Source organism: Petaurus breviceps, unplaced genomic scaffold, assembly GCF_028583685.1.
Source record: "Petaurus breviceps papuanus isolate PSGF00001 unplaced genomic scaffold, PetGlider_PUasm1.0 154, whole genome shotgun sequence".
Lineage (NCBI taxonomy): Eukaryota > Metazoa > Chordata > Mammalia > Diprotodontia > Petauridae > Petaurus > Petaurus breviceps.
The window spans coordinates 6,429,873-6,452,700 of NW_027185715.1; positions in this window are offsets into that span (position 1 = coordinate 6,429,873).

Here is a 22,828-nt window from a genome sequence, read left to right on the forward strand (position 1 = left end):
GTCTAAAATCTTTAATTTTAAGAAAATATTACTAAAACATACTCAAAGTCTGAGTTTTCATAATAGATACGTTTTGAAAACCAATTTTATACACACACACACATATATATAGTTCTTAGAGAAAACAATTATTTCCTGTTGCTGTATCAAATTTTTCTATTCCACTTCATTAGAAACTTTTACATTACATCGTTGTCTTATTACCTTGTCTAATTATTTCCCCCTTTGTAGAATATCCTCCCTATATTATAATTTACCCACAGATATAGATTAAAATTGTAATTGTTCATACTTGTATCCCATTATGCCAACTCAGAGATGTTCTAGCATTATTAATTGTTGAATAGATTGAGCACTGTACTTTCAAAACTTCTTGATTAAAGAAATTTGCTATAAAAGGACAAAGAGGGACATAGCTATAACATTGTCATATATCATAACTGGTGGAAAAATTCCCTCGGCTCTATTTGATTCCAGGCATGAATCACTTCTGATAGCAGTCACAGTGTATCAAAAGCAAGGCTCAGGATTAACCAGGTAGGAATCTTACTTTTCAGAAAGGAAATATTATAATTGGGAAATAGAGTCAGGCCATGTCTGAGGTCATCCCCAAAACTTTTTCTAGGCACAGAAATCCACCTTTAGCAGTCCTCAGCCTGCAGCACATGGCAGTTTCTACTATTTGCTACATGATAATTCACCCAACTATTCTGGTAATCAAAGTTTGAAACAACAGTAAATTATATTCCCCCCAAATTTTACCTTAAATAGCAAAATTTCACTAACCAAAACTTTGGCCTCAAATATCTTTCCTGATGCTTCCATAACTATTTTGTTAATTCTTTACTAATAAATTAAAACTACCCATATTCAGCGTCTTCAAACATACAATAAATACCTGATAGTTCACTTATCATTGATATATTGAAGTTATATCTTTAAACCATCCTATATACTTCCATAATAACCAAGATATTAAAATGAAAATTCATTAGCATAACAAATATAATTATAATTTATTATCTGTTTTATAAAAATATATATATACTTCATTAAATATTTAACATTTTCAAATACCTATGTTTATCATATACCTTTAACAGTCCAATTCAATATCTAATAACATCTAAATTAAAAGGAAAGGTCTTTTTTCCCTCTTCTAGCAATTACAATTGTCTCTCATATTTCACAACATAAGAGAATTTAGAAATCCTATAATAGCACACGAGAAACTCCAGATGACATCAATTGCATTTCAAATGATTACATATAAAAATCATTGTTTTTATTACCTTTGACATTAAACTACTTTAGAATTATCAGGTATGGAACAATTCCATTCATTTAAAGAAATAATATTAATAATACAATGTGGTGCTTAGCATATGTCAGTTACTGTGTTAAACACTATTTAATCATTATATTTATCCTGACAGTAACCCTGGGAAATGGGTAACATTATTATTTTTCTCTTTTCAAATCAGGTAACTGGGATAAGTAGAGATTGATAACTTGTCTAAGATTATACAGCTTATAAGTTTCTGCAACTGGAACAGAGAAGGATGGGCTCACTAAGGGAGAGGCTGGCTAGCCTTCCCATTTCATACTTCCATGCTAGGTGCAGCAACTTGGCAGGGTCTGCCAAGGGCTTGACCTTCAATAAAGATGCTGACTGTGCTTTGGGAGTTCTGTCAGAGGGTACTGGCTGTGGAATCTTAGGGGCTGCAGTAGCTGGAGCCAGGTCCTTCCCATTTGTGGTAGCCCCTGGTGGCAGGGCAAAACAGAGAGCAGCTCTTGGTCTGACAGCTACCATTTTTGGAGCCAGGCACTGCTGGGGCTGGGGATACCTGCAGTTGCTGGGTCAGGGTTGGCAAGATGCGTTGCACCTGGGTGATACCCCCAAGGTTGGCTAGAGGTGATGCCTGAAGGATTCTGGGGGTACAAGGCCACTGGGGTCACTGCCATGGGGGACTTCCACTGCACCCACTGCAGCTGTGGCTCCCCATCCTCTACCAGGTGGGCCCTGAGCAATGAACTTCATGTTTGGAGAGACAGAACATAATTCATTTTTCTTTACATCTTTCCAGCACTTTTTTTACCACCCTTATTTGAGAATCCGATATGAGTTGAAAAGCATTAACAGAGAAAGAGAGATGGTCTTTGACCTGTGGGAGTTACAGGAGATATCTGGTTTAAACCATCATTCAAGGAAGTGGTTAAAGGAGGAGAGGGGACCCAAAGGAATAGCGACACTTTCAGAGCAGTTCATACCCTAGTAAATGACTAGGGGCCTACATATATGTATGCAGATACATATTTCCTGATGTGTTTTTTATCTGAGATACAAGTGATCTTTATTTTGTCTCTGTGCATCCTTTCTTTGAGATATTATGTACTGCTTGCAAATATATGTATATATATATATGTGTGTGTGTGTGTGTGTGTGTTTTGCTTCTATTCTTCAAGATCGTCCTTCACATTTGTGTGTTTTCATATCCTATATATCGTTCTTTCTATTGTTTATTTGGTGATGCTTGCCATTGCAGATTCCAGTTTTTCTATTCTATTCATTAGTTTTGTTGTACAGGACATACATTTTGCTCTCATAATTTTCATTTCTCTTTTAAACCATTTGGAAACAGTGTAAGGTAAAGTCCATATTCTCCCTCAATCCTGCAAGGTTGTCTGTCTCATACAACATTAGTCCATATTCCTCCTTTTTACAGTATTTATTCATAGATAATTAAGCTCATTTACTAGATCTGGAGACTGTATTTCCTTCTGCTATTACTGTTTTTCCTACTGAATTATCTGTTTACATTAAGTCTTTGAAACTTCTTGATGTCTTTGGGACTCTAAATCTGCCCTCCCCTTATTTTTCTTCTCACTGCCTTCCTTGCTCCGTCCTACATGCCTGTGGTTTCCCTCAAGACTAGTTCATCAGGTGGCTAGGTGGCTCAGTGAATAAAGAACCGACCCTGGAGTCAGGAGGACCTGAGTTGAAATCTGGCCTCAGACAGTTAACACAAAAACTACCCCTGTGATCTTGGGCAAGTCACTTAATCCCAACTGCCCTACAAAGAGCAAAAGGATAAAAAATAAATAAATAAAATAAATTCATTGGGGTGGCTAGGTGGCTCAGTGAGTAAGGGCACCAACCCTGAGTTGGGAAGACCAGGGATCAGTTCCTGAGTTCAGGCCTCAGATACTTAACACCCACACAAAATAACTGGCCATGTAACTTTGGGAAAGTTAATTAATCCCAATTGATTTAAAAAAAAAAGACATTCTGAAAGCATTTTAGACTCCTCCCACATCAGGCAATTATTCATGGTCCATTAGCCTAGGTCTCTGCCTCAGCTAATTTTTAGTTTGTCAGAACTTGTCCCAGCTGGATGCTGTGTTCTTTTTCTCATGGTTGGTGGAGTGCAACACAACTTCCTACATGTACAATGTCCTGTCTTGGTGGCCTGTCCCAATCTTTCTGATCTTTAGTTCTCTGGCCTAGTAACAGAAGTTCATAACTCATTTCCCCAATATTAAAAGTCCAGAGCTTCGTAGCACTGGTGCTTCTGGGTTGCAGTCCCTGACAGCCTTTTGTTCTTGAAAAGCTTTGTCCAAACTTGATGTTGAAACTTGAATAAGCTTCTGCAGCTTGAGGCAGGGGTTTCTACAGGACTGGAAAGAATAAGGGGCAATGAGGAAGAGACGTGGATTTTGATGTAAGCCTACATTGTGTCACTAGGTCTGCTAGCATGACTTTGCCAGTAAAATAGAAGATTGGAGAGGGAGATTGAATGAGCTTAGGTTCAGTGAGCATAAGTTCCTTTTTTTTCTTTTTTTTTTAGACCATCTTTTGGATTCTGGATGACCTAGATCAGGGTGAGAAATATGAGGCCTTGAGAACACATATGGCCTTCTATGTCCTTGAGTTTGGCCTTTTGGTTGAGTCCAAGTTATACAGAACACAACCTTTTATTAAGGGAATTTGTTCTGTGAAGTTTGGATTCAATCAAGGTGATGTACTTGAGGACTTACAGGGCTGCATGTGGCCTCAAGGATGAGATTCCCCACACCTGACTTAGTAAATGGAACCAGATGAAATTATCTTTGGTCCCAATTTCTGGTTTGGAGAGGTTTGAGAAGTCATGGGGATTTAAGAAAATGTCTAATCTGCAGTCTTGCAAATCACAAGATCCCTGACTTACTAATTAATTATTTCATATGCTTTATATTTTTTCTGAATTGAGGCATTTGTAAAATATTCTGGATAGATGTAGAATTTTAAAAATCAAGCTTAATATTTAATAATAGATAGTTTATATTTTAATTCCATATTTTATTTCTACACAAATTTCAAAGAACAGAATAGCAAAAAATAGTAAAATCAGTTAGTTCTACTTACATTTATGGGTTAATAGCTATAGTTAATGTTACAAAATCCTTCTCTCTCAAGTTCCATATAAGAAAAAATTGATTTATGTGCCAACAAGAAACTCTTATGAAAAATAGATAGGGATTGCATCACAATAATTATCCTAGAGAAGCCTGTAGGATGTCATTGCACCTTCTCCCACCCACCTCCATCTTATGATACTCATAAAGGGCAGCCTTTGTTTAATAGCACCTTTTGACATTCACTACATTGCTTCTAATAGTCTTATCTTCAATTTTATGAAGTCATAAGAGCATCATATCTCTCATCTTGAAAGTGATGTTATCATTAATTTATTAACTTTACCTAGTTTTCCATATTTTAAATATTGGTTGATTTCATGACAGGATGTCCTTGAATGATGAGCAGATTGTGTGGTATCCATAAAACCCTATATGTTCATCCATTTGTCACAATATAAGAATGCTAACTCAATTTGGTAGAAGCACAACCCTACGTCATGGATGATATAACATTGGCCTTTTTTTTTCTTTCTCTTAAAAATACTTTAATTAATTTACCAATTCTCACTATTAATTCTTTCAACATAATGGAAAGAATGCTAGTCTTAAACTTGGATAACCTTGGTTTGAAATCCAAGATCTGACATTTATCATATGGGTAAAACACTGAACTTCTTTAGTCACTGGTTTCCTCAGTCATAAAATAGAAATAATAATATCTGTGAAAGTTTTCTGATGAGATTGTTGTGAGAAAAATCTATTGTGAATCCCTCAATAATATGTAATTTTGGACTACGATTTCTGTTCACTCATTCACAAAATATCCATATGTAAAGTCTAATACATGCAAGGACTCTTTATAATTTTTCAGTCTAACTCAAGTATATAAATAAGTACATACACATGCATATGCCAAAGTCTTGCGATTCTCGTAGTGTAGGCAACTCCTGAATTTTTAGTTTCCTTCCTGATTATTACCATTTTTTCTAAAGAATGCCCTAGGGTTGAGGCACAACCAAAGTGACAAGGTCAAGTTAATAAGTAACAGGTGAGATTTGAACAGAGTTTTTCCTGTTCCAAGTCAAGAACTCTATTTATTACACATCACTGCTTCTGTCCACATCTTTAAAGATTATAGTTTTGTCATGTCTATCTTGGAACTCTTCTGCCTTAATCCAGTGTACTATTTTCTTTCCCATTCAATTGACAACAAAAAATCCAATGTACTTCTCATTGAATTAGCAGAGACTTCCCTGATCTCTCACTCTGTCCAAACCATTATGAATATTCAAATTATCAGCACATTAAAGAAAATGTGCAATGGAAAAATGGTTAAAATATGTATTATCTATGTTTTATTAAATTAGCCCTTCTTTCTATCCAAGGAAGGTTGACGCTTCAATAATTGTCAGTCTGTAAACTAGCCCACTCTAGTATATTTATTGCTTAAAATAACATATCTGATCATTTGATCATATCCAATGGTATATGTCATTACCTGTGACAATATTAGCTGCCTTACCTATAGCAGCAAAAGTGACAGAGATCTTTAAAATGAATTTATTTGATAAAATTAAGTTCGTTTTGTTGAGTAGTTTCAACTTTTTGGAGTTTTCTGGGCAGTTACTGGAAAGGTTTGCCATTGCTATTTCCAGATCATTTTGCAGAGGGTTAATTGGCTTGACCAGGGTCATACAGCTAGTAAATGTCTGAGGCCTGTTTTGAACTTGAATCTTCTTGACTTGGTCCTGTACAATACCACCTTACTGTCCCAAGTTTATCTGTGTCCTTGTTTAAACCAGTACCAAAGTTACAATTTTTTTTTTGGGAGGGGGGGTTAACAATCTTGCTTTAAACAATCAAACATATCATTTACCTAGTTCAGGCGAAAAAGTCAGCATCCCAAACTTCAAAGTATGCAGAGGTTTTAAGCAGAAATTACAAGAAGACAGAGAAACAAACAGATCAAGCAGACAGGCCTCCAACTGTCCAACCATTACATCCATATCTACTCAAAGTTACCAGAGAGGGAAGCATCAACATCTGTCTTTTTCAAAGCTGGGGGGCTCTCAATGGCTGTCCAGAGTCTCATCTAGTCAAATCACACAACACTTCTCAAAGTGAGCCCCAAAACAAAGCCTCACATCAGGATTTATATAGCCTTCTCCTGACTCAGAGAATGTAACAATCCTCTTGACCTCATTGCCCAATTACAAAGTATCTCCTGACAAACAAGCCTCCTGCCACAGACTCCAGGTGCACTTAAGCCTATCAAAGGGCCTAGGGGCAGGGAAGATCTTAAATTTCCATTCCATTACTATAACTTTTGGCCTCAAGATCTTTCATGCCCATAGCATAGGCAATTTACATTTCAATTAGCATGAACATCTCTTTAGGTACAACATAATCCTCACAAAATAGAGACCTCAAGTTTTGTTAGAAAAGTAGCCAAAGGGCCTTAAACAAACACAAAGTACATACAGGTACATCTCTTCAATACAAAACAAAAAATGTCCAAATAAAGTTCTTTTGGGGGGAAGGGAGTGTCCTTCCCTTCACACAGCTCTAGCACCTGCTTCCAAGTCCTGAGAGGCAGCTGGGCAACAAAACCAACAGGGTGGGGTCCTTGTGAGTCCATGGCCCTACACGCCACCCACCATAGCCACAAGTCCATCCTCCCCCTGCGTCCCAAACGGTGGGATGCAGCAAGAAAACACATTCAGTGTTGCTGCCTTGCCTCACAGTACTTATCTTGTCCTGTGGCTGAATTCTGAATTCCTGGGTTCATTCTCCTGCCGCAGGCCACAGCTGCTCCTGGCTTCTGCCCCAGTAGAGATGCAAACAGCTCACCATTCCTGCTCTCAGCTCAGCAAAGTGAGCATGCAGGCTTGTTCTTCTCTCCTTCTCCATAGCTCCACAGAGTCACACCTACCACAACTGGGGAAAAAAATACAATTATCTCAGCCCCCAAACTTTCCTTTTACTCCGTAGCAGTTTCTGTTCCTGAGGTGATTTGTAGCAGCAAGCACCCCAGCACCTCCTGGGTGGCTGCCAACACAGGTTCTTAGATCTGCTTTTCTAAAGGAAAGCAACTCAAAATGGGTTAACAATCTTGCTTTAATCAATCAAGCATATCATTTACCTAGTTTAGTAAAGGGGAAAAGTCAGCACTCTGAACTACAGACTATATAGAGCTTATAAGCAGAAATTACAGGAAGACAGAGAAACAAACAGATTAAGCTGATAGGCCTCCAACTGTGCAACCATTGTATCCATACCTAATCAGTTATCAGAGAGGGAAGCATCTACATATGGGTTTTTCAAAGTTGCATGGGTCTCAATGGCTGCCCAGAGTCTTGTCTGGTGAAATCACACAACACTTCTCAAAGTGAGCCCCTGAGTTACAACTTTTTTTAAAGATTTGTGAAACATCTTTTAGTGATAATGCTTCTTCTTCCCACCTCCCACTTTTAAAAATTAAACATTCTGTAAACCTAGAGTTTTCCTTTAAGACTTAAATCAGCTACTTGTAGGTAATGACCCAGAGCTCAAAAACCCAGGTGCCTCCCAACATTCCCCACCTCACCCCCCCTAAATGGAAAGACTCGGTTCTGAGCTTCAAAGAATATGATATTTTAAACTCCTTGAGTCAGGGGAGATGTAATCCTTACAAATACCTTCAAGTTCCTCCTGCCAGCATTATAGTCCTTCAACCCTTTGACAGATTGGGTAATTCCCAGATTTGTAAGGAATGCCCATGGATTTGAGGAAGAAGAAAAATATTATCTATTACTTTAACTAGTTCATTCCATTCCACCCTGTATATCAATGACTGGCAAACATAGTCAGATGAACTTCAGTTCCTTTATTTTCTGTTGATCTTTATGATTATATATTTAAATAAGATGAACAAGTAATTTTTACATGCCAAAAGGAGGGGGGAGATTGCTTTTTCAACAAATCACTATTTTTTTAGCTTGTATATTAAACTTTATAGGGATAAATTTTTTAAACTAGGAACTGATATATTCTGATAATACGCTATGTATGTACATATGGTAATATGCATCTATCTCTCCATCTATCTATCTAAAATCTGTTATCTTTCTTCTATCCTCTCAGTAGCTGTAATGGAGGAACTAACCAATAAATGTCAAGTCCTTAAAGCATATTCAGATCTGCCTTTCTTGGTGGTTTATATAGATAATAATCAGATATTCCCTTCCTGGATACAATTCAAAATGTGGAGGCATAGTGAACCTACTCTTGGCTATGAGTGACTAAGGTCCTGTCACTGTATAGGAGTAAAGAGTCTTTTGGTGACTGAGAAGCTTGAAGGATTCTTGACTCATGAATTCCCACGCTAGACTTCTCTGCACAGAAAAAGAATGATTTGCCTTTCCTTCATTTTTTTTCTTTCAATCAGTTGATTATTTTAAAGCACATATTTTTCTTATTTCTTTGGTATTTTATGGTTTTTGAATGCTAGGTTAATGAATATTTTGATAGGGAGTGACTACATAACCACGAAATGCATCAAAGCTATTTGAAGTACTAACAGCAACTAGGATTGGTAGCAATAGATGCCAGAGAAATAATGGCCAGAAATAGAGGAAATGCAGAAAGAGGAAAAGAGGTAGCAAGGCTGTCTGCCAAGGATGGCAGCCCCTAAAAGGATTATGACTGCTTATAACATAGAGAAGTGCTGGCTGTAGCTTCTAAAAAGGCATCTGTCCAACACACAACTACACGTAAAGAAAATCTCACAAGGACTCCATTAAATGAACAAAGTACTAGATATGCCAGACTCTTTGTAGAGGACTGTTGCTTCTCTATCTATGTCCTCGCTATCATTGTACATTAAATTCATACCCATTCTCCTCAAGGACTTTGTATAAAAGAGAGGAGTATGCCCCTGTTTCAGGAAGATTATGTTTGTCACTACTGTTATTGATGTTACTTCTTAACAAATCACTATCCCAAAATCTAATAGAGTTAAGCCACTTGATTGAAAATGGAAAACATATCCAGTAAAGTCACGAGCATGAGAGTTACCTTTAGAATACTGAGGGAAGTAAAAAGGCAGTCTCAAGTCCCCTAACCACTGCATACCTGTTACATATCTCTTTTCTTATTGATTGAAAGGAGGAAATTTAGAATAATATTTTTAAAATTGCACAACTGACTAAGTTGTTATTTGAAATAGAATCTGTGTTTATGCTTAATAGCTTAGGGTACAACATAATGAACTTATCTGGGGCAGAGTATATTGAATGTGGGATGGTAAAAATGTGTTTAAAAGAACACTACGGAGCTGATCAAGAAGACATTTTAATAGGGAATTTGGAAGAAAATCGTTTACCTACTGGTAAAATGATACCAAAGAAAGATACAGTTATGAATTGGAAAGGAAAGTATCATTGAATGTGTTCAATAATTCACAAGGTATAGTACTGAGAAAGACTTAGATAAAAGAATATACTAAGTCCTAAGGAAAAGTAAAAATCCTAACAATAGGAAATAAAGGTGACCTCTTATCTATTACAAAGTCTTGGTACAATATAACTCATGATTGCAATAAGAATTTATTCAGCCATATATAGAAATCCAGAAAAGTGAGGGGAGAATCATGTCAGAGTATTTTGATGAACACAAAAGAATAGATAGAAGCTATAACAATGTAAGGATTTTACAATATTCTGTTCACATAGCAAGATATGGTATACATACATAAATTAGGGTGACAGCTTGTTTCTACTTCACTTTCAAAAATGATCAATAACATCATAAGGCTGATGTCTTGACTTGTGAGTAAATTGAACTTATATGAACAAACAAATAAATAGCTAAATTAATAAATAAATAATGAAGACAATTAAGATAAAAAATTCTTGCCCCAAACTTTCAAATATCTTACAAAATATGTCAGAAAAGCAAATGATAATTTTGTATAAGATATTGATAGCAATGAGATAATATATCAAAATTTCTGAGATGTATTCCAAATAAGCTATAGAGCAAATAATTCTATATCTGAGACTTGCACCTGTAATTGAAGACTAGGAAATGAACAAATTAATCTCCTCCCCCCCCAAACAAAGAAGTCTTGAAATTTAAACTAAAAATAGAGAAATTGGAAAATAAAAAGTCAATATCATTGATCAACAATAAAAGTAGATTTCTTACAAAATTAAAAAAAAACCTTTAGTGTTTATGATTTTAAAAGAGAGGTAGCAAAATGAAATTAATAAAATTGTTAAAATTCAACAAAGTCAAAGTATAATGGACAGAGAAATATAAATAAATCTCAGAAATTACTATATACACTTATGCTCCAGAAAAATTTAAAAATTCACAGAAGTTAAGGATTACTTAAACTATTTTTAATCCTCAAATTAACAGAACAAATTTCAAAGAATGGTTGGTTAATATAGTTGGATGTGGTGGCAAAAATAGATGCATTTGCATGGGGAGGCATAATCCAAAAGAGTACTTCTTTGGTTTTTCATTTTTTTTGAAAAGATAACTTTGAGTATTTATTTAATAAATGTTTATTGACTGACTAAATTAGACACAGAGATTAGCACCTCTGGTGTGGCAGCTTGCTGAGCCCTTTTCAAGAGCTATTTATCCTCCTTTGGGGTCCACCTTCACTCTCATCCATGGATTTAAGAAGCAATGGTTCATGCAGCAGCCTCACTATAGTAAGCCATCTTGGCAGATGCACTAAACCAGGTTGACTGAAACCAAGGGGCCTCAAACCCATCGATGAGAGAGATGTCTATTCCAAGCATGTGAATACTTTCTCTGGTGGAATGAGAAGATGAGAACAATTTGTTGCAACAGCTGTGAAGGAAGCTTAAGCAGGAATATAGAGATTAGTCAGACATCAAAGATGCCATAGTCACTCACTCCATCCTACTCATTTCTAGTCATTATGACTTTTGTTCTGCCACTGGACTTGATAACTCTGGAAGAGGGAGTGAAATTGATGATTTTGTGCAATACTGCCTCACTTAAATCTAATATGTTCAAGTGAAGACATCACTCGATGATGGTATTGTGCCTCTTAAAAATGAAGGATGAAGAACAATAAATTAGACATAGTAAGGAAAGGAATTTTCAAAATTCTACAGAAAGTGACCAACACTCAAAAGCTTAGTGGAGTGCTATGCTAAAGGTAAGGACATCAAAAGATTTCAAGAAGCAAGTAAAGCATTTCAACTAACTAGGAGCTGAGAGTTTAGTTTTTGGCCACATATGATAGGTTTGGTTTCACTCTTTTCCCCAAACCTCAATGTGAAAGTGAGAATATGTTTCTAGTTGGGGCAGGTAGCAGCATATGAGTGTAACAGCTGCCCATTCTACCTGCTTAGTAAATGTACTTAAAATGTTAATTAACTTTGAATGAGAAAAACAAGGAGGAAGTTTTGTTGGAAGATTTGTCGCAACAGAAATAGAAATTCAAGCCCCTAAGACTTACCCCTAGAACCTCAGGTAAGAAGAAGTCACTTTTTGGTGACATAGTCAAGCAATGTAAGGGGAAATTGGGAATGAGTTCAGAGAAAATACCACACTTATTTATCCAAAACTTACTATGTGAAAGACTTTCAGCAATTATTGATCTCCAAGATCTAGATTTAATACACATTTTATTTTTTAATATGATAAGGTATATCTTCCTCTCTTTGCCTATTTTGGAAAAGTGATAACAGGGATATATCAATCAATTACTTTTATTAACATAATAATATCTTTCTATGTCAGGCTTTCAAAATATAGAAACTTCAATGTTACATATTTGGGTTTATGCTCAAAGTTCTGTTTATAAAAAATAAAGAAAAGAAATTCCCTTTCCGTGGCCCACTAATAGAAATGTTTCTGTATTTGTCACCTTATCCAAATATCTTCACCAGCCATTCTTTGCCTCTTTGTCTCTCCTAGGTTGTACTCACCATCACTGTAATTTCTCAAATCAAAACACCTTTTTCAGGACACCATTCCCTTATATGGATTGTCTACTTCTATTAAAATGTAAGATCATTGAGATCATGCATTATATTCTTTTATATTTGGATCTTTCATGATTAGGAGTGTTTGACTCACAATAAGTGCTTACTACATGCTTTGTTGTCATTCATTCACTTATTTATCTATTCATTCATATAATTAATCTTTTTAAAATTCTTAAAACAGAGAGGTGTACCCAAGTTAGCAGAATAGAGTTGATTAGAGAAGCACTCAGCTGAGCTCCCCTAAATTCCCATTCAAACAACTCAAATCCTTTAATCAAAATTGTTGGCAGAACCAACAAAAAGGTCAGGTGATTTTTTTTTCCAACCCAAGTCAACTTAATAGCTGGGCATAAAATGTCGGCCTCACCAAAATGGTGATTGGGTGGCTCTGGACTGTAGGGAAGTCTGCGTAGCACAGTCCTACCTTCAACAAGCCAGCTGCTTGAAAGGATTTTACAATCTCATTTCTCAAACATATAGAGAACTGAGACAAATTTATAAAAATAAGTCATTTCCCAATTTTAAACAGTGAAAATATATGAACAGTTTTCAGATGAAGTACTCAAAGCTATCTATAGCCATATGAAGAATTTCTGTAACTAGCTATTGATTGGAGAAATGCAAATTAAAACTGTTCTGAGGTACTACCTAATAATTATTATATTGGCTAATAGTAAAGAAAAGGAAAATGACAAATGGTGGAGGGGATATAGAAAAAAATGAGACATTAATGCACTGTTGCTGAAGTTGTGAACTGATCAAGCATTCTTTGGAACAATTTAGAACTATGCCCAAAGAGCTATAAAACCATATGTACTTTATTACCTAGAAATACTACTACTAGGTCTAACTGAAAAGAAATTAAAAAAAAGAACATCCATGTACAAAAATATTTATAGCAACTCTTTTCTGGTGCTTAAGAATTGGAAACTAAGAGTATGCCCATCAATTGGGGAATGAGTGAGAAAACTGTGATATGTAATTATAATGCAATACTATTGGGCTATAAGATATGAGCAGAATGGTCTCAAAAAATCTAGAAACATTGACATGAGCTGATACAAAGTGAAATATACCATATAAAATGTAAAATCAACATTGTAAAATAATTAACCATGAAGGACTTACCTATTCTCAGCAAAACAATGATCCAAGACAACTCTGAAGGACTTGTGATGAAAAATGCTTTGTATTCTCAGAGAAATATATGATGTTGACTGAATGCACACTGAATCATACTTGATTTTTTTTGCTTTATTTTTGAGGGTTTTTTTCTTTCGCAATATGACTGTTATGGAAATGTGTGTGTGTGTGTGTATAGATAACTCATATTGAATTTCTTGCCTTCTCAAGGGTGGTGGGCTGGAGGGGAGGAATGGAGACAATTAGGAGTTTAAAATTTTAAAAATATGAATGTTGAAAATTTTATCTACATATAACTAGGGAAATATACTAAATGATAAAAAAACAATTTTCAAACAAAATAAAAGACTTTCACATATTTATGGAGTGTCCAAACAACTTGTTAGAAAGAAATTACAGAGGACCCTTAGCTGGGACTGACTTCAGGCCCCTGTTGTATTGCTCATATACAGACCCATGGCCACAAGTTCCAGTAGTGCTTGTGACCACAGTGGAATAGGGGCCTTAGTCAGAATTCCAAGACAGAAAGGAATACTTGTGATTGCTCATGGGGAAGTAGGAACCCTGTTCTCATCTCCAAAACATAGGACAATACTAGTAATTGTGCTTACAGGAGGGTGAAGGACCTGGTCACAGTCCTAGGCCAGGAGAATGTTAGCATGGTGGCTACAGGGTCCCTTCATGGATAAAGACCAGGACAGCAATCACCCCTCATCTTATGAGATCACACCACCTCAGTAGATCACCAGCAGCTGTGGCATTTTCCAGAATTATGAACCCATAAATACCAAAGACAAAGTGAGAGGTTAGTGTAGACTTTGGGAACAGGGAGTCCAGGAGTGTGGTCCAGCCTCTGTCCCTTGAGGGAGAAGTGGCTGAGTTGTGGTGGACACTGCCACGTGGCTGCTTCAGAGCTCCTGGTCTGCAGATTGTAGGGGGACCAAGTTACCATTCTGAGGGATAATCACTCTTGCTTTAATCTGCTTGGTTCTGGATTGTTGTCTAGGGTGGAGTTCCTGGGGTGTGTAACCAGTGAGCCAGAGCCTGTTGAGGCTTCAGAGAGAGCATCCAACTACTAGCTCCCGCAGCTGTGAAAACCTCAGCGATTTGGGACAAAACTCTCCTCTCTGGAAGCAGAGTTTTACTGTGGCAAAACATTCAAAAGTCAAGTAATTGAGTGGCAACATGAGCAAACACAGGAAATAAAAGCATGGAATAGGAGGAAGACAAAAATGTCAGAACTCCTGTACCAAAAGCTTTCAAGAAAAATGTGAACTGGTTACAGGCCATATCGGAGCTTGAGAAAGATTTTGAAAAAAAAATGAGAGAAGGGGAGGAAAAAATGGGAAGAGAATGAGAATGATGCAAGAAAATCATGAAAAATGAGTCAACAACCTGAGTGAAGAAAATGATAGCTTAAAAAAATACACTAATTCAAAAGGCAAAAGAGGCTCAAAATGCCAGTGAGGTGAAAAATACCTTAAAAAGCTGAATTTGCCAGATGGAAAAAGAATCTCAAAAGCTCACTGAAGAAAATCAATCCTTCTGAATTAGAGTGGAGCAAATGAAAGCTAGTGACTTTATGAGAATTCAGGATACTATTAAACAGATCCAAACAAATGAAAAAATAGAAGGCAATATGAAATATCTCATTGAAAAAACCACTGACCTGGAAAATAGATCCAGGAGAGATAATTTAAAAATTATTGGACTACCTAAAGGCATGAAAGCCATGAATCAAGAATCACCTGCCCAGCAATACTGAGTATCATGTTTCAGGGGAAAATGTGGTCATTCAATGAAACAGAGGACTTCCAAGCATTATTGATAAAAAAAAAAAGAGTTGAATAGAAAATTTGACATTCATGTACAAGAAGCAAGAGAAGCATGAGAAGGCAAACAGGGAAAAGAAATCATAAGGAGCTTATCAATGTTGAACTATTTACATTCCTACATGGAAAAATGATTCAGGGTGGCTAGCTAGTGAATAGAGTACAAGCCCTGGAGTCAGGAGGACCTGAGTTCAAATCTGGCTTCAGTTAACACTGAAAGTAGCTATGTGACCTTAGCAAATCACCTAACCCCAATTGCCCTCCTAAAAGCAAAATAAATGATCATTTTAGCTTATGAAACCTTTCTCAATATGAGAATAGTTGAAGGTAATATAAATGTGCTGTGTGTATGCATGTATGTATGTATATATATATATGTGAGTGTGTGTATATATGTGCACATCTATACATAGATAGAGGGCACAGGACCAAATGAATAGTAAGGGATGATACTTAAAAGGTGAAATTGAGAGGTGGGAGAGGAATATAATGAAAGGAGATGGGGAGAGACATAATGGGGTAATTATCTCATATAGAAGAGGTAAGGGAAAACTGTTATAATGAAGGGGAAGAAGAGGGAGGCAAAAGGAAATGGATCAAACTTACTCTCATTGAATTTGGCTTAGGGAGGGAATGACATACACATTAAATAGGGTATCTCACCCTACAGGAGAGTAGGGGAAACGGGATGAGAGGGGAGATAGTGGAGGAGATGGCAGGTTGGGGGGAGGGAAGTTGGAAGCACACACTTTTGAAAAGGAACAGGGTCAAAGTAGAGAATAGTACAAGTGGGGGGTGGAATAGGATGTAGGGAAATATAGTCAGTCTTTCACAATATATCCATTATGGAAATGTTTTGTGTAGCTCTATGTGTACAACCTATATTGAATTGCCTATCTTCCCAGTGAGGGTTTGTGATGAAGGAGGAAGGGAAAGAATCCAGAATTCAAAGTTTTAAAATCAAATGTTTAAATATATATATTACATGCAACTGGGCAATAAGATATATAAGCACTGGGGTATAGAAATCCATACTGGCCTACTGGAAAGTTAGAGGGGGAATGAGGGAGGATATAGGGGAGAGCATATTGGGAGAGGAGACAGTGTGATCGCTGTTTTGGGATGGTGGGTACAGGGAACAATGGGGAGAAAATTTGATCTCAAAATCTTGTGGAAATTAATGATGTAAGCTAAAAAAAAACCATAAAATTTAATTAAAAAAATCACACTACCTAAGAAGCACCAAAAACCTGCAGACTCCCAGAATGAACTAGCTCTGAAAACAGCAGCTAGCAAGGTCTAAAGCTTAGGACAGCCCTTCCACCATCCAGGGAGCAGAGGTCAACTTTAACATGAAGTTAAAAGATACATCTTTTTTCACGTCTTTATAAACTGGAAAAGGGGGAATGGAGGCAAACAATAACAACAGAAACAACAAATAACCTGACTATAACAAGTTACTATGTAGATAAGAATGATAAAGACACAAATCTGGAAGAAAATATTTTCAAAGGACTTGTGAACAAAACCTCAAACAAAAATGTGAATTGCTTACAAGCCCAATCAGTACTGTGGAAGAGCAAAACAAGGAAGAGGAAAAAATGGGAAAAGAAATGAGAGTGATGCAAGAAAATTACATAAAGAGAGTCATCAGCTTGTATAAAGAAGAATAAAAAATATAAAAAAAAATTAGAAAATAGAATTTGCCAAATAGTACAAGAGGTACAAAAATCCACTGAATAAAGCTTTTTAAAAGTTGATTCTTCTTGAAAAGAAGAATCAAACAATTTTTTAAAAGAGGTACAAAAGTTCACTGAAGAAAATAATTCATTAAAAATAAATTTGGGCAAGTGAAAGCTCATGACTTCATAAGACAACAAGAAATAATTCTCTAAAATAAAAAAAGAGAAGAAAATGTGAAATATCTCATTAGAAAAAATTAATCTGGAAAACAGATTAAGGAGAGATAGTTATAAAATTATTGAACTACCTGAATGGCACAAAAAATAAGTCTCTTATAATATAATACATATATTTATATTTTTATAATATAATATCATGTTCCAGGTATTATAAAGAAAAACTGGCCCAATAGCTAAGATTAGAGGGTAAAATAGAAATTGAAAAAAAAAAAACAGGCTACTGATCACATCCTGAAAGAGATCCCAGGATGAAAACCCCCCGAAATACAATAGTAATAATTCAGGACTGTCAAGTCAAGGTGAAAATGTTGCTGACAGCTAGAAAGAAATAATTTAAATATCATGGAAACAAAGTCAGCATCACACAAGATTTTGTAGCTCTGGCACTAAAATATCAAAGGTCTTGGAATATGATATTCTGGAAATCAAAGAAGCTAGAGTTACAACCAAGAATCACTTACCCACCAAAACTGAGTATAATCCTACATGGAGAAAAAAAGTATATTTAATGAAATGGAAGACTTTCAAGCATTCCTGATGAAAACATCAGAACTGAATAAAAAACATTTAACTTTCAGCTATAAGATTCAATTTGATTTTTTACCAACAGAATTTATTTTCAAACATGTAAAGAAGGCAAAATTCTGGGGTTAAGTTATTGAAAACTACCCTTCAGTCACTTCTGTTTCTATGTAAGGAGGCATAAATATGGTCAAGCTCTTGACTAGAGCTATATGGATAGCATAGAATTTCCCAAAATGTGTTTATATTATACACAATTTATAATCGTTTAATTATTCTTTTTAGCATAAGTATAATTAATCAAGATGGGTTTGAATTTTTGTTATGCTGGAATGAGATTATTTTTCTTTGCTTTGCTTTTTTTTTGCTGTTCATGTGAGAAAAACAAAATTTGCATTCTTTCTTTCCCATATTTGTTAATTCATTCTAAAATAGTTTATTTTAGTAAAACTTCTATTTATTCACAAAGATATTTCATTTTATGTAAACTTCCTCTACCCATCATCAAAGTACACCAAGAAGTGATAGAAAATTTTAAAGAGAGAGTGATAGGAGAACTATGTTCATTGCTTAAATGCAGCAGATTATTTTCTGTTCTCAATAGGCATTGAGACTATTTGGAGCCCCTCTGAAATTAGCAGCTTTAGGACATCAAGAAATACTGTATATTTCGTGCAAGGCCTCTGGTTTTAGTTTTTCATTATTTTTTTTGTTTTGATTTGTTTTTTCCATGATGATCTCCCTTTAATTATGGTGTAAATCCATGGAAAAGTTTGATTTGAATTCCTTAAAATGAATTCTTCAATGTTTGTTAGAATTAGATTTCTTTCTAAATGAACTACATCTATATTTAATTATTTAAACTATTTATTTATGTTTATTGTATTACTATTTTATTATTAATTTATTCATTATTAAAATTATTTATTAATTATAAATCAATTATTTATAAAAATAATTATTTGAATAGATTTTTATCTAGAGTACCATAGGTCAAAATGATCTCTTCATCAAAGAAAATGCTGGAAAATACTGTTTTTTCTTTTTATTTCAAATTTAACTTCTCTCAGTAGTTCTAATTATTCTCTTTCTCATCTACATGTAAAAAAACAAAATATGGTAGGGCCAAAATGGTGGTATTACCTCCATCCTCTCCTCATTTTCAAGTCTTCAAACTTCTCCAAATATTTCTTCAGCTAAATTTAAAATGGTATGGATGTCATAAGGTAGATAATTTTTTCTTTTTGCTTTGCCCCTCTACTTACCACTTTTCTTTCTTTCTTTTTTTTAGCAATCGGGGTTAAGTAACTTGCTCAAGGTTACACGGCCAGTTATTTCTGGGTGTGGTGCTGAGTGTCTGAGCCTGGGATTCAATCTCCAGGTCATCCCAACACTGGAGCTGGTGCTCTTACTCACTGAGTCACGTGGCCACCCCTAAGCAATTGGGGTTAAGGAACTTGCTCAAGGTTACACAGCCAGGTGTTTCTGGGTGGGTGCTAAGTGTCTGAGCCCGGGATTCGATCTCCAGGTCATCTTGACACTGGAGCTGGTGCTCTTACTCAGCTGTGCTACCTGGCCTCCCCTACTTACCACTTTCAATGAAGTAGTATGTTGACAATGGACAGTGTAGGATTTGGAAGGAGTTCTGGTTTTAAATCCCAGCTGATCTACTTACAACCATTGTGACTTTAGGGAAGTCACTTGTCTTAGATGGGCTTTAAGCCTTCCCAAACTCAGGCACTAGAATGGGGAAAATGACTGCCTTATAAGAGCAAGGGATAGATAGAGAGGTTTACTTGACTTGTACTGGCACAATTGTCAAATGTAAGGCAGGGATATGAGACGTAAAATTGGTCCCAGGAAAACTTTTAGTCAGCAGATCAACTCCCCTTGGGTTTCTCTGTCCTTCACAGTAAGGACAGTTCTAGGACATAGTCACAGAAGCCATCTTCAGGTAAGAGTATCTCTAGTTCAGAGGAATGACAATTCACATCTTTGTAATTGCTTTTATTGCCAAATGCTATCTATTGTGTTAACCCTGGGAATTACTTGAACAGTTATCAAAAGGATCTACATAGATTAAGAAATGATTTTCCTTTGCCCTGTTTTTACACTGTTTTCACCTCATCTCACTCTATTTAACAATCTTATGGCTATAGACTATTCTTCCCTTTTCATTCTTGTGGTTTTATTTTATTGATTCTTGATTTCTCATGAAGTCATTAGCTTCCATTTGTTCAATTCTAATTTTTAAGAAATTATTTTCTTGAGTGAGTTTTTGTACTTCCTTCTGCTATTTAATGCATTCTTCTCCTCATTGTCCTTTGTACCTGTTTTACATTTGGCCTACTCTACTTATTAAGGTGTTATTTTGTTCTGAAATTTATTTTTTGTCTCCTTTACAAAGTTGTTGGTTCATTTTTTTTTATTTATAAATTTATTTATTTTTAGTTTTTAATATACACTTCCATAAGGTTTTGAGTTCCAAATTTTCTCCAATCTGTCCCCACCCTCCACCCCAAAACAGCATGCAATTTGTTATAGGCTCTACATATATATTCATATTGAATTTATTTTCACATTAGTCATATTGTAAAGAAGAATTAGAAACAATGGGAGAAACCACAAGATAGAAGAAATGAGTAAAAAAAAGACAAAAAGGAGAACAAAAATAATATGCTTCAATCTGCATTCATACTCCATGCTTCTTTTTTTTTTTTTCTGGATGTGGACAGGATTTTCCATCATGAGTTCTTTGGAGTTTTCTTGGATCCTTGCATTTCTAAAAACAGGTAATCTATCAAAGTTAGTCATGTCACATTGTGGCAGTTACTATGTACCATGTTCTCCTGGTTCTGCCCACTTCACTAAGCATCAGTTCCTGTAAGTCTTTCCAGGTTTTTCTGAAGTCTACCTGCTCATCATTTTGTATAGGACAATGGTATTCCACTACCTTTATATACTGCAACATGTCCAGTCATTCCCCAACTGATAGGCATCCTCTCAATTTCCAATTCTTATACACCACAAAAGGAACTGCTATAAATATTTCTGAGCATGTGGGTCCTTTTCCCATTTTTATGATCTCTTTGGGGATACAGCCCTGGAAGGGGTACTGCTTGGTCAAAGGGTATGCATATTTTTATAGCTCTTTGGACATAGTTCCAAATTGCTCTCCAAAATGGTTGGATCAGTAGTGGTGCCAGAGCTCTCAGTCCACAGATGGTAAGGGGGTCAAAGAATTGGCTAGAAGGAGAGTATAGGAGTCTCATTGCTAAAACTTAGGTAGGACTCTATTGCTTGGTCCATGCTCAGACCTGGGTTGCAGTACTGGATGGTGGTACCAGGGTGAGCAGGAGCACTAGCACACCAGCGCATATAGCCACAGTGGAGAAGGGAACTTCCTTACACTGACAGAGCAGAAAACACTGCTGGTGTTCACTCACAAACCAGAGCATGGATCAGAAGATTAGAAACAGCTCTCCTTAGATCATACCACCTTGAACTGAAAGCTTACAGGTCCCTAAAATTATCTCTGAAAATAGCTGCATGGGGTGGCTAGGTGGTACAGTGGATAGAGAACCAGCCCTGGAATCAGGAGGACCTGAGTTCAAATCTGGCCTCAGACACTTAACACAAAAAGTAGCCATGTGACCTTGGGTGAGTCACTTAACCCCAATTGCCCTCCAAAAAAAAATACCTGCACAAAACCCCTGAAGCTTGGGATAGTGCTCCCTCCAATCTGGAAGCAGAGCCCTATGAAAAAAACAAAACAAAACAAAAAACAGTTAAAAGTTAAGTAATAGGCTGGAAAAATGAACAAACAACAGAAAAAAATTCTGATCAAATAAAGCTGCTATGGTGACAGGGAAGAACAAAACACACATGCAGACAAGTCAGAGATCCTCCATAGAAAACTTCTAAGAAAAATGTGAATTGACATATCCAGAGGAAGAATTATGGTGTCAGAATACAGATTAAAGCAAACTACTTTCTCTCTTTTGTCATTTTGTTTTCTTTCTTCTTCGTCATTATTCATTCTACTGGTTATAATTCTTCTTTACAACTTGACTGATGTTTAATGTGAAGGTACACGTAGATCCTATATTGGATTGCATGCCACCATGGCAAGGTGGGGCCGTAGGGGGATGGGAAGGGTGGGGAGACCATTTGGAACTCAAAAACTTGAGGAACTGAGTGTTGTAAACTAATAGCAAAGAGATTTTTAAAAAGAATAATGGGAATTGGTTTCAGGCCAAGGAAGGACTCAAAATGATTTTGCAAATCAAGTAAGAGAGATAGAGGAAAAATTAGGAAGGAAAATGAGAGTGATGCAAGAAAATCATGAAAAATAAGTAAGCACATTGACCAAAATCTTTCACCATATACCAAAATAAAGTCAAAATAGGTACACAATTTAGATATAAAGTCCAATACTACAAGCAAACTGGGAGAACAAAGAATATTTTACATGTCATATTTGTGGAGAATCAAAGAATTTACAACCAAACAAGGGATAGAGAACATATATGGAAAATGGATAATTTTGATTACATCGAATTGAAAAGTTTTTGCACAAAGCCAATGTAATCAAGATTAGGAGAGAAAGAAAAAATTTGGAAAGATTTTTTACAACCAGTGTCTCTGATAAAGACATAATTTCAAAATATACAGAGTGCTGAATCAAGTTGAAACAGAACAATTTACACAGTAATATCAATATTGCAAAGAAAATTGTCTTTGAAAAACTTAGCAACTCTTAACACAATGACCTACCACAATTCCAAAGGCTAATAATGAAACAGGCTCTCCACTGTCATATAGGGAATTTATGTATTCAGAGTAGAGATTGAAACATATGGTTTTCTACCTCTCTTCCTTCCTCCTTTCCTCCCTCCCTCCTTCGCTTCCTCTCTCCCTCCCTACCTTCCTTCCTTCTTTCCTTCCTTCCTCCCTTCTTCCCTCCCTTCCTCCCTTTCTTTTTTTTTTTTTAAGC